Raw genomic sequence first — 12,127 nt, forward strand, 5'->3', positions numbered from 1 at the left:
GATGACACAGGGGTAGAAAAGTCGTTTCGGATCCATGATTTGTTCATCTTTATGAACGTGAGTCTGTCTACATTATCAGTGGAGAGCCGCGTGCGCTTATCTGTCAGCACACCACCAGCAGCGCTGAACACACGTTCAGACAGAACGCTGGCTGCGGGGCATGACAAGATCTCCAAGGCGTAAGTGGCTAGCTCCGGCCATTTATCCAGATTGGAAGCCCAAAAAGAGCAAAGGTCCAGTGACACAGTCGTGGCTTCAATGTTTACTTGGAGATACTCCTGTACCATCGTCTCTAGGCGTTGACTATGTGTCAGACTTCTTGTCTCCTGTGGCCTTGCAAAGGATGGGCTAAAAAAGTGGTGAAATGATTCCGCAAAATTGATGTTACCAGCAGATACTGTGGTTCTGTTACGGTTTGAGTGCTGAAAACTTGACGGTCCCACGGTTGGCAAGTTGGAACTGTGAGATTCACTACGTGCACCACTGGTATTTTGTGGAAAAGCACATGTAAGATTCTGCAACAGTCTCTGCTGATACTCCTGCATGCGTGCATCCCTTTCTATGGCAGGAATAATTTCTGCAAATTTACTTTTGTACCGGGGATCTAACAGTGTGGCAACCCAGTAGTCAGGATTATTTCTAATTCTCACAATTCGAGGGTCATGTTGCAGGTAGTGCAGCAAGAAGGCACTCATGTGTGTTGCGCATCCAGGAGCACCAAGTCCCTGTTGTGTTGGTGGCGAGGTAACAATCATGCTTCCTTCTTCTGTCCTCTCCCCCCAACCTCGCACAACAGAAATGTGATCAAGGTCTCCCTCATCTGATGAGTCTTCCATCAGTTCGTCCTCCACTTCTTCCTGGGCTCCTGCACCTTCCTCACTAGTTTGGCTGCTACCATGCGCCCTGGTAAAACCATCTCCCCCACCCTCACATGCCTGCCGCCTTGGTGCTGCCGACCGTCTGGACCTTGCAGATGTTAGCCCTTCCGCATACAACTCCTCCTCCTCTACTTCCTCCACCTCCTCTTGTGCCACCACCTGACTCCAAATTCTGTTTAACATGTGCTCCAGCATGTAAATCACCGGAATAGTCATGCTGATAATGGCATCGTCAGCACTAAACATCTTCGTCGCCATTTCAAAACTGTGCAGAAGGGTACATAGGTCCCTGATCTGAGACCACTCCTCCAGCATGATTTGCCCCACCTCTGAATCTCGTTGGCCCAGGCTATACGTCAGAACGTATTGCACCAGGGCTTGTCGGTGCTGCCACAGTCGCTGCAACATGTGCAGAGTTGAATTCCACCGGGTAGGCACATCGCATTTTAGCCGGTGAAGTGGCAGGCCCAACGACTTCTGTAGAGATGTAAGTCGCTGAGCTGCGGGATGCGAACGGCGGAAGTGAGCACACAGCGACCGTGCCCTCTGCAGAAGGCCATCTAGTCTGGGATAGTGGGCTAAAAATTGCTGGACAACCAGGTTCAACACGTGAGCCATACAAGGCACGTGTGTGACATTGCCCCGGCGAAGGGCCGCACCCAGGTTTGCAGCATTGTCGCACACGGCCTTCCCTGGTTTCAGGTCCAGTGGAGACAACCATTCATGAAATTGGTTCTCCAGAGCTGACCACAACTCCTCAGCTGTGTGACTCACATTTCCCAGATATTTTAATGTAAAAACCGCCTGATGACGTTGAGCCCTACTGCCAGCATAGTAAGGAGGTGTGCGGGATCCCTTCTGCGCAGTTAGAAAGCTTGTGGCATGACCAGACAGGCTTTGGGTGCAGGTGGAAGACCGAGAGGAGGTTGAGGAGGCAGAAGCAGTGGAGGAACTTTGACATAAAGAGGATTGACACACAACTCGTGGGGACGGCAAGACTTGGACAGCAGCCCCTTGTCCTGCTGTCACCATAGTTACCCAGTGCCCAGTCAGCGACATGTAACGCCCCTGTCCATGCCTACTCGTCCAAGTGTCTGTGGTGAAATGCACCCTGTCACACACAGAGTTTCTCAAAGAAGCGGTGATGTTATGTGCGACATGCTGGTGGAGCGCAGGCACACCTTTCTTTGAGAAGTAGTGCCGACTGGGCATCTGGTACTGGGGCACTGCGACGGACATAAGGTCTCGAAAATCCTCTGTGTCCACCAGGCGGAAAGGCAGCATTTCTGTAGCCAAGAGCTTGCAGATGGTGAAATTCAACCTCTTAGCTTTCTCATGGCTAGGAGGAAATGGTCTTTTACTTGTCCACATCTGAGGGACCGAGGGCTGGCTATTGTGCTTAGACGGGGTTGATAAGGGTGTCCCCGGCAAACTGCCGGTCTGTGAGGAAGATGCAGGCGGACATGTTAGGTTGCCTTGATCCAAAGGTGGTGCTATCGATGTCGGACAGCGCTCAACACCAACTGGTGTTACCACCTCCAAAGAAAATGATGACCTGCCAATCACGCTGGCTGTTGCGGGTAAAGAGGTGGCAGGTCTGCGCCCCAAAACAGGTGTGACTGCTGTCCCCCCAGTCACAGAGGATGAAGAGGCCGTGGATGCACAAGATATGGCAGACGGTGGTTGGCCCGGCCGGCTACGCCGCATTGTAGCACACTGAGCTTCCCACTGCAACTTATGCTTCATGTCCATGTGCCGGTTCATGCATGAAGTACTCAAACTATGTATTTTTTGGCCTCTACTTAGCTTTTGCTGACAAATGTTACAGATAACACGAGTTGGGTCATCTTTATCGATCTGAAAAAATGCCCAGGCTATGCAAGGCTTAGCACCCATGCGACCTGAAGAGCCACCACGACTTGTGGTGAGAGGCAGAGTTGTGTTTGAGGATGCAGTTGTTGACGTGCTTCCAGTACTACGTCTCTGTCCAGGAAGGCGCAACCTGACCTCGTCGTCACTAGCATCTTCCTCCACCTCCTCTGCTGACCTCATCTCTTGGCTGACTGTGGGTTGACAGTAAGTGGGATCTCCGACCTCATCATCATCACCCTGTGTGTTATCACACCCGTCGTCCTCAGAGCCAACCTGTTCCTGCCCTGACAAAAAACTAAAGTTGTCGCTCCAATCAGGTATTTGAGTCTTATCATCGTCTTCCTCATTGTCTCCACCAACAGAAGTTACAGTTTGGGAATGAGGGTCTACATTATGGTCAGAACCTTCTGCGTCTGGTCCTGGATCCGACTCATAAAGATTCTGGGCATCAGTGCAGATCATTTCCTCGTCTGGATTCACAGAAGCGCTGGAGTCGACCTCTGATTCCCAGGCTATAGTATGAGTAAACAGCTCTGCAGACTCAACCATCTGTTCTACCTCATACTCAGACGGGCAGCTGGAGATTTGGGAGCTGTGAGGAAGCAAGTGCGATTTGGGTGACACCTTTGAGGACTGGAGTATTTGTGATGTTGAAGTTGATGTGGAGGAGAGCCCACTTAAAGGAGCACTTGATATCCGTTGAAGCACCTGCTGTTTTTGTGCCTCATCTGGAATTTGTAGCGATTGGCGTGGCCGTAAGAAAGGGATCTTATCACATTGTCCGCTAAAAGAAGTAGACATTTTAGTTTGGCTGGAAGATGGTCTTTCTTCTGCAGATATTACTGTTGCTTTAACACCTACCCCACGGACACAACCTTTTTTCCCCTTCCCAACACGCCTATTCCCCTTTCCACCAGCAGCAGGCCTTTTTCCACTAATTTTGGTGGTTAACTAATTCACAACTCTGGAGTTGTTTGCACAAAAAAACAATGGATGGTAACCGAGCAGAGCTGAGTGGCCAAACTGTGGTATTAGGCCAAAACTATTGGCTGGGTTAGATGCAGAAAAAAATTATTTTGAATTTGCAACCTGATGGAGGTCAGTATAGATGGATTAATACAAGACCCACACACAGCTAGAAGCCCAATATTTTTTCAGAGGTAGATGCAGGAAAAAAATATATTCAGTTTGCAACCTGATGGAGGTCAGTATAGATGGACTAATAGAACAAGTCCCACACACAGCTAGAAGCCCAATATTTTTTCAGAGGTACTGTAGATGCAGATAAAAATTAGTTTTAATTTGCAACCTGATGGAGGTCAGTATAGATGGACTAATAGAGAAAGTCCGACACACTACTAGAAGGCCAAATATTTTTTCAGAGCTAGATGCAGAAAAAAATTATATTCAGTTTGCAACCTGATGGAGGTCAGTATAGATGGATTAATAGAACAAGACCCACACACAGCTAGAAGCCCAATATTTTTTCAGAGGTAGATGCAGGAAAAAAATATATTCAGTTTGCAACCTGATGGAGGTCAGTATAGATGGACTAACACAACAAGTCCCACACACTGCTAGAAGCCCAAATATTTTTTCAGAGGTACTGTAGATGCAGATAAAAATTAGTTTTAATTTGCAACCTGATGGAGGTCAGTATAGATGGACTAATAGAATGATGCTATGCCCAAAAGATTTTACTTCACTAGGTGCAGTAAAAAAATTGGTATTTTATACACAGGTGGTATATCTTGCAACACAGATAGGCTACTCCACTGACTAACACACTCTGCAATAGGCCAAAAAGGATTAGCTTTGCTAGATTCAGCCAAATGCTGTGAAAAAAACTTGCACAGCACTGGCACAGACCTGCCTGGCAAAAACTGATAGGAACTGATGTAACCTAGTCCTGAAAAGGACTCCAATTACAATTAGTCTTTACTCCCACAACCTATCTATTTAAGAGCACAGACCTCCCTGATAAAAGTCGTAGGAAATGCTGTAACCTAGTCCTTAAAAGGACTGCAATCACAACTATTCCCTACTCCCAAGCTATCTGTAGATTTGTGCGAAAATTGGCTTGAAATTAACAAGGTATAGCGCACACAGCAACAGCGGTGCCGTCTAACACGCAGCTGCAGCAGTGAGAAAATGGTGGCGACGGGGAAAATGGCTTGGTCTTATAGGGCAAGGACATGTGACATACACTGCCAATCACACATGCCCTTGCTTGTGTGAAAAAAAGCACTTCGCTCCGTGTGTGCGCTGCTGATAGGCTGACAGATTGCACCTCCCCACTGCAAATGCGGGAAAGAGAAAAAAAAATGGAGATCTTCATTGTTCCTGCAGAGATCCATCCCCTGCCCCTCCCCCCACCCCGCTGTACACTCAAACTGCGTATTAACATTAATTTTCATCATTACTGAGAAAAAATCCAGTTATGATTTTGGTGCACGAACAGTTATCGAACATAACCTCGAACAGCCGAATTTTTCTCAAATTGTTCGTGTTCGCCGAACGGCTCGAACACCGCCCAAAACAGCTCGAATTTGAGATTGGCGAACAGTTCGAGTAGAACAACGCTCATCTCTATTTATGGGGTTTTTGTGGTTTAATGTCCGACTACGCCACCCGTGGATTGCGGTCAGTGGGGACCGCCACTGCGATGCAGACCACTGAGTCTGATGTTGTATGCGCAGCCAAGTATGGGATGACTCCCCACGGGAGAAGTATAGCCCCAGGGCAGTCAGTGCAGATGATGGTAGTGATGGTGCACGAGCGTCCCAGCACTGGTAGTGCTGGTGCAGCGAAGAAGCACAGAGACGTGTGGTTGCAGTTCCCAATGCTTTACTCACAGTTCTTTACTGGTCCTAGTCACCTCGGTACCGGCGGTGACTGCCCAAGCCGTGCTGCGTCCACCAGTCAAGGGGCTCGACCAACTCCCAGGCAATTCCAGAGCGTGGCACAGGGCTCCCTTCTCTTCCCTTGTCTGGCCGTGCCCCACCAGTGACTCTACGTTTGTCCGGCTGCCTCGGGCCTTCTCTTGGGATGCTGATGTCTGCGTCCCTGACCCTATGTGGTGTGCCTTCCTGGTAGGTGTAGTGAGGGGTCGCACCGAGATATAGTCACGACCGCCGGTCTTTGGCTGATGATTAGTCGCCTCCTCCAATTTGGGATCCGGTACCCTGTTCCGCCAACCCGTCACCCGCAATCTCCTGGGCCTATGGGGTTCCTTCTTCTCTCGTGTCTCTGGGCCTCTCTTAATGTTCTGTTCCTTGTTTCCTTTCTCTTCTGTTCCTGTTCTCCCTGCGGTTTCTGGCCTCCACTCCAGGCCTGCCTCGTGGAGCTGGGCCCAGACTGAGGCACAGCTCCCTGTCAGCCCTCTCTGGCTGAACTCCTCTCTGAACTCACTCCCCGGACTGAACACTGTTCTAAGATGGTGCCCACCTTATATACCTCCCTCTATCTGTGAGCCCAGGTGACTAGCAACCAATGGGCTCCTACCTATGCCCAGAGACCCACCCCTATCTGCTCCTACACCGCTGGGTTTTCCTCCCCCTCCCCACTCCAGCCAGGGACAGATGCTGTCGTGCCTGCACTTCTGTCTAGTGGGAGCACAGTTGAGCTGTCCCTCGGAAATGGGGTGTGTGTGGTGCATGCAGCTTACTGAGTCCTGGTCCACACTCCATCCTTACATGGGAGTGGGATATCACACCTCTGGTTTGAGGTGCAATACCCCTGTAGCAGCCGAGCCCTCGGGGTGCTACTGACGCGCCCCCTGGGCCAGTGCTGTTTGGGGATTACCCGGAGCCGGATCTGATGGGGGTTGTAGTCTCCGAGTGGCGGCGACCCGGTCCGTGCCCAGGGTGTCAAACTCAGTGTGTGGCAGTCTTTACAGATGTTATTAGTTGTTCTTAGTGTCGACTACGCCACCCGTTGATTTGCGGTCAAAAGGCCGCCGCTGCAGCAGGGTCCGCTGAGGCTGGTGGTATATGTGCAGCTGTGGTAGTATAACCCCCAACGGGAGGGGTATAGCCTCAGGGGGTCAGGTGTAGAGGATGGTGGTAGTGGTGGTGCAGTGTGGATGGTAAGAAGACTCAGAGTCGGGCTGTGCAGTTCAGGGTTTTTACTTACTGCTGTTCTGTTGGTCACTCTGGCCTTGAGTGACCGCCCGAGCCGTGCTGCGTCCACCAGGTCCTGGACTCGGCCAACCCCCAAGCAATTCTGCAGCGTGGTCCTGAGCTCCCTTTCTGACTGTCCTCTCTACTGGCCGTTCCCACCAGGGGTCCACTTATGTCCGGCTCCCTCGGGTCTCCTGTTGGGTGAACCTTCTTTGGCTTCCCTGACCCTATGCTCGGTGTGCCTTCTTAGTGGACTTGGTGAGGGGCTGCTCCACATGTAATGTCGCAGCCTCCGGTTCTTAGTTGAGGGTAGTTTCTCTCCTCCACTAATTTGGGATCCGGTTCCCTTGCGTGCCAACCCTTCACCCTTCTGGTTGTATACTGGGTTCTTGGGGTTCCTTCTTCTCCCCCTCTGGGTCCTTCTCTTCTCCTCTCTCTCTTCTCTCTGCAGGCGCTCCTGGACCTCTCTCAGGACTGACTGACCCTCTACAGAAGACTGACCCTGATCTAAGATGGTGCCCACCTTATATACTCCCTCTATGTGTGAGCTCAGGTGACCAGCACCCAATGAGCTCCTAGCCTTACCCAGACTGCTCCCCCTATCTGCCCCTACACTACTGGGATGTTCCACCCCCCTCCCACTCCAGCCAGGGACAGACACTGTCGTACCTGCACATATACTGGTGGGAGTACCGTCGGTCTGTCCCCCGGAAATGGGATGTATGTAGTGTATGCAGCTATCTGAGCTCAGTCCCACACTCCATCCTTACCCGGGAGTGGAATACCACACCTCTGGCTTGAGGTGTAATACCCCTGTAGCAGCCGAGTCCTCAGGGTGCTACACTACATTCCCCCCTGGCAAACCACAGCACGTCGTCGGGCTGGAAAAGAATAAAAACAATTTAAACATACAAAAATTTTAGAATGCATTCGCATATAAGACATTAACTATTTACTCATCCCTTTATGGGAGGTACTCTTCTCTTTTTAACGTTACTGGTATAAAACATTATAAAACATTGTCATGTAAAACATTCTTCCACAAACACATTCTTGAGTTCTGGCCGCTGTGCAACTTGCGACCAGGTGTTCACTTTCTCTCAAAGGTGCAACAGTCCATTTAATTCGTCCTGAGGTAGACGTTGCAGTTCTTTTATAAAACCAGTAGGGGGCGCTTTAAGAAGCGCAACTATTTACAAGGGATTGGCCGTTCCCAGTCCTTGGCCGGTTGGAAAGGGGAAATGACTGTTCACAGTCCTCAGCCTGGTAAGGGATATAGGGAGGTGTAACTTTAACAGGTAACAGTCCACATTAGTCCCAACGGGGACCACACTTCAATCTAGTAACAGTTCTTATACCCTGATGGGTAACTATATACAGTTCATTTTACCGTTTATTCAATAACGGTGTCCTCCTTGCTCTTCTGGGTAGTCTTCAGTTCCGTCCGGACCCTCAGGGTACTTAGTGTCTGGGCGGTACCGCAGTTCCTCCTCAGTCAAGAGGTGGACAAGGAGGGTGTACAGCCCTTTAGCGCCTTTGTGCCTGGTGTCAGTGACCACGTCACCAGGGTACAGGTCACGTCCATGATGTCCCTCTGGCAGGTGACTCTCAACGTCTCTTCTGGACACGAAGACGTCGGTTGCGGCCTCCGGGTCTCTAATGAAGCCCCAGCCGTGCTCCAGCTGGAACTTTACTACGGTCCCGGTGGCTCGGGGACCGTGGATGGCTTGGGAGTCCTGACGGGCCCTCCTCTTCTGTTCTGCGCTCCGGGCTTGGTGTCGCTCCTCTCTGATGCGCCTTTGCCGCCGCTCTCTTTCAAAGGTGGCCAGCTGCTGACGGCAGGAATCCAGGCGACGGGCTGCGTCCGCCCGGGTTTCTTGGGGGAACCCCATTAGATCTTCGCCAGTGGGGTCCCATTCACACTGGGTGTCCTGCAGTGTGGGCTGGGCGACTTATACAGGCTCCGGAGCCGGTATCAGAGGCTCATGCGGGGGTGGAACTCTCCTTGGGGGGCCGCTGGCCAGCTCGGCCGGCCACACCAGGGGCATTCCATCTGGGCCCGTATGCTGGGTGAAGAGATCCGCGCCCAGGGGTGGTATGTCACGGGGCCCCAGGTGAGGAGCAGCGCCCGGGGGCACTCGGCCTTGCGACCAGACCGGTGGTCGTCTGCTGGACGTGTCCGGGGGTGGCACTGCCAAGGCAGGGGGCACTGGTGGGGCAGCGGCGCCCGGGTGCACTAGGCCTTGCGTCCCGGCCTGTGACGTCTCCTGCTTTACGGCGCCCGGGTTCAGAGGGCACAGCGCGGGGCGGGGCGTGATAGCGATGCCTGCAGCCTGAGGCCTAGCTGGCGGCGGTGGAGGCATGGTATCAGGTACGGTCCCCGGGGCTTCGGGTCCCACAACGGAGGGTGGGGGCAGGCTGGTGGTCTCAGGGCTTGGCGTGATGACGTCCCCGTTACCTGCCTCGGTCTCCGTGGCCTCCTCCGCGGTGTCGTCCACAGCCGCCGGTCCACCTTCACCGCCCTCAGAGGCAGGCGCGCTGCTCGGTCCTCGCGGTGTCTCCTGCTGGCCGGTTACGTGCATCTGGGCCAACTCCTCCTTCCACCCGGCAAACACGTCTCGCTGCGCCCGGACCATCCTCCGATTTAGATCCTCCAGCGCAGCTCGCGCGCACTCCGGGTCTCTGGGCAGCTGTGCCAGAAACTCCGTTAAGCTGCAGGGTGGTTCAGCTTGCAGCAGGCTGCAGGCAAGGGTGCTGGTGGGGTTCGCTGATCCTTCCATCTCCGGGTGCGGTATGTCCAGACAGATCCAGGCCGCACCCGGCCCCACAGTTTTCTTTCCCATCCGCCCCCATGGGGGGTGGTCTTGGGGGCATCTGCTGACAATTACCGTTAGGGGCAGCCCCCCCACGTTGATGGACATCTCCACTGCTGCACTCATAGTTGCTGGGGGTGGGCCCCTTCTCTGGCGCCACTCTGGGACCTGGCCTACGATGGGAGGCGGCTTCCTGCTGTTTTTTGGTGCGCACATAATGGCGTCCGCTCTGCCGGGGCGGGAAAAACGGATGAAGATGGCGGGAAACGACCCAAGATGGCATCCAATGGCGGGAAACGACTCCGGATGGCGGGAAAACTTCACCACAATAAGTATCTCAGTCTCTGAAGGCTCGCAGTACCCGGAGGTAGCGGGCTGGTTTGAATCCTGCAGACAACACCAAAGTTGACTTGCCCCTTGGGCCGCATGGGGAACCCAGTCCGTGGCTCAGGGTGGTCAAACCAGTGGCAGTCTATTTATGGGGTTTTTGTGGTTTAATGTCCGACTACGCCACCCGTGGATTGCGGTCAGTGGGGACCGCCACTGCGATGGAGACCACTGAGGCTGATGTTGTATGCGCAGCCAAGTATGGGATGACTCCCCACAGGAGAAGTATAGCCTCAGGGCAGTCAGTGCAGATGATGGTAGTGATGGTGCACGAGTGTCCCAGCACTGGTAGTGCTGGTGCAGCGAAGAAGCACAGAGACGTGTGGTTGCAGTTCCCAATGCTTTACTCGCAGTTCTTTACTGGTCCTAGTCACCTCGGTACCGGCGGTGACTGCCCAAGCCGTGCTGCGTCCACCAGGCAAGGGGCTCGACCAACTCCCAGGCAATTCCAGAGCGTGGTACAGGGCTCCCTTCTCTTCTCTGGCCGTGCCCCATCAGTGACTCTACGTTTGTCCGGCTGCCTCGGGCCTTCTCTTGGGATGCTGATGTCTGCGTCCCTGACCCTATGTGGTGTGCCTTCCTGGTAGGTGTAGTGAGGGGTCGCACCGAGATATAGTCACGACCGCCGGTCTTTGGCTGAGGATTAGTCACCTCCACCAATTTGGGATCCGGTACCCTGTTCCGCCAACCCGTCACCCGCAATCTCCTGGGCCTATGGGGTTCCTTCTTCTCTCGTGTCTCTGGGCCTCTCTTAATGTTCTGTTCCTTGTTTCCTTTCTCTTCTGTTCCTGTTCTCCCTGCTGTTTCTGGCCTCCACTCCAGGCCTGCCTCGTGGAGCTGGGCCCAGACTGAGCCACAGCTCCCCGTCAGCCCTCTCTGGCTGAACTCCTCTCTGAACTCACTCCCCGGACTGAACACTGTTCTAAGATGGTGCCCACCTTATATACCTCCCTCTATCTGTGAGCCCAGGTGACTAGCAACCAATGGGCTCCTACCTATGCCCAGAGACCCACCCCTATCTGCTCCTACACCGCTGGGTTTTCCTCCCCCTCCCCACTCCAGCCAGGGAAAGATGCTGTCGTGCCTGCACTTCTGTCTAGTGGGAGCACAGTTGAGCTGTCCCTTGGAAATGGGGTGTGTGTGGTGCATGCAGCTTACTGAGTCCTGGTCCACACTCCATCCTTACCCGGGAGTGGAATATCACACCTCTGGTTTGAGGTGCAATACCCCTGTAGCAGCCGAGCCCTCGGGGTGCTACATTAGCCTTGCACGGACAACAGGGGGTTCTCTTACATGCACAACAGCGGAAGAAGCAGTGGTGACACCCGCTGACACTGGTCGTGGACCCTGGGGTTCGCTTCACAAAGTCGGGTGCTTTGCTGCCATGTGCCTGATCATGCTGGTTTTTACGCTCGCGCCCGGACTGACTGGCGTGAGCGTGATTAGTGATCCCACTGTACCATGAACCAAGGAGTGCCTGGAGGGGCCTAACTAAGTTTCAACCCGATCCGACAAGGTCGCACGTCGGCTTTGTCGACTCCATGGACCAAGGAGGAACCAAGCAGAGGGACCAGGTGCGACTCCAGGTCAGACCCCAGTCACAGTTGTTGACCCACACCGGGGAATGCAGGAACAGGCAGGTACAGCTGGTATGCTGACAGGTGGGTATTGGCAAGTACGGCTGGTATGCAGACAGGTGGGCACTGGCAATCACGGCTGGTATGGAGACAGGGAGATACTGGCAAGCACAGCTGGAGTGCAGACAGGGAGGTACTAGCAGGTTGGAGCGCAGGCTGGATAGGGTCCAGTACAGACTGGGAGACAGGTACAGAGCCACAGATGCAGTAGACAAGCAGAGTAAAGCGAAACCGCCGGAGCGGTGGACAAGGCAGAGCAGAGAGGAACTGCTGGTGGGGTGAGCAAGCAGAGTGGAGCAAAAAACGCATGTGCGGTGGGCAAGGCAGAGCAGAGCGGAACCGCCGGAGCGGTGGACAAGGCAGAGTGGAGAGAAACTGCAGGAGCGGTGGACAAGGCAAAGCAGAGCGGAACCGACGGA

Source organism: Phyllobates terribilis, unplaced genomic scaffold, assembly GCF_046119375.1.
Source record: "Phyllobates terribilis strain yellow unplaced genomic scaffold, ASM4611937v1 Scaffold_8__6_contigs__length_399053987, whole genome shotgun sequence".
NCBI lineage: Eukaryota > Metazoa > Chordata > Amphibia > Anura > Dendrobatidae > Phyllobates > Phyllobates terribilis.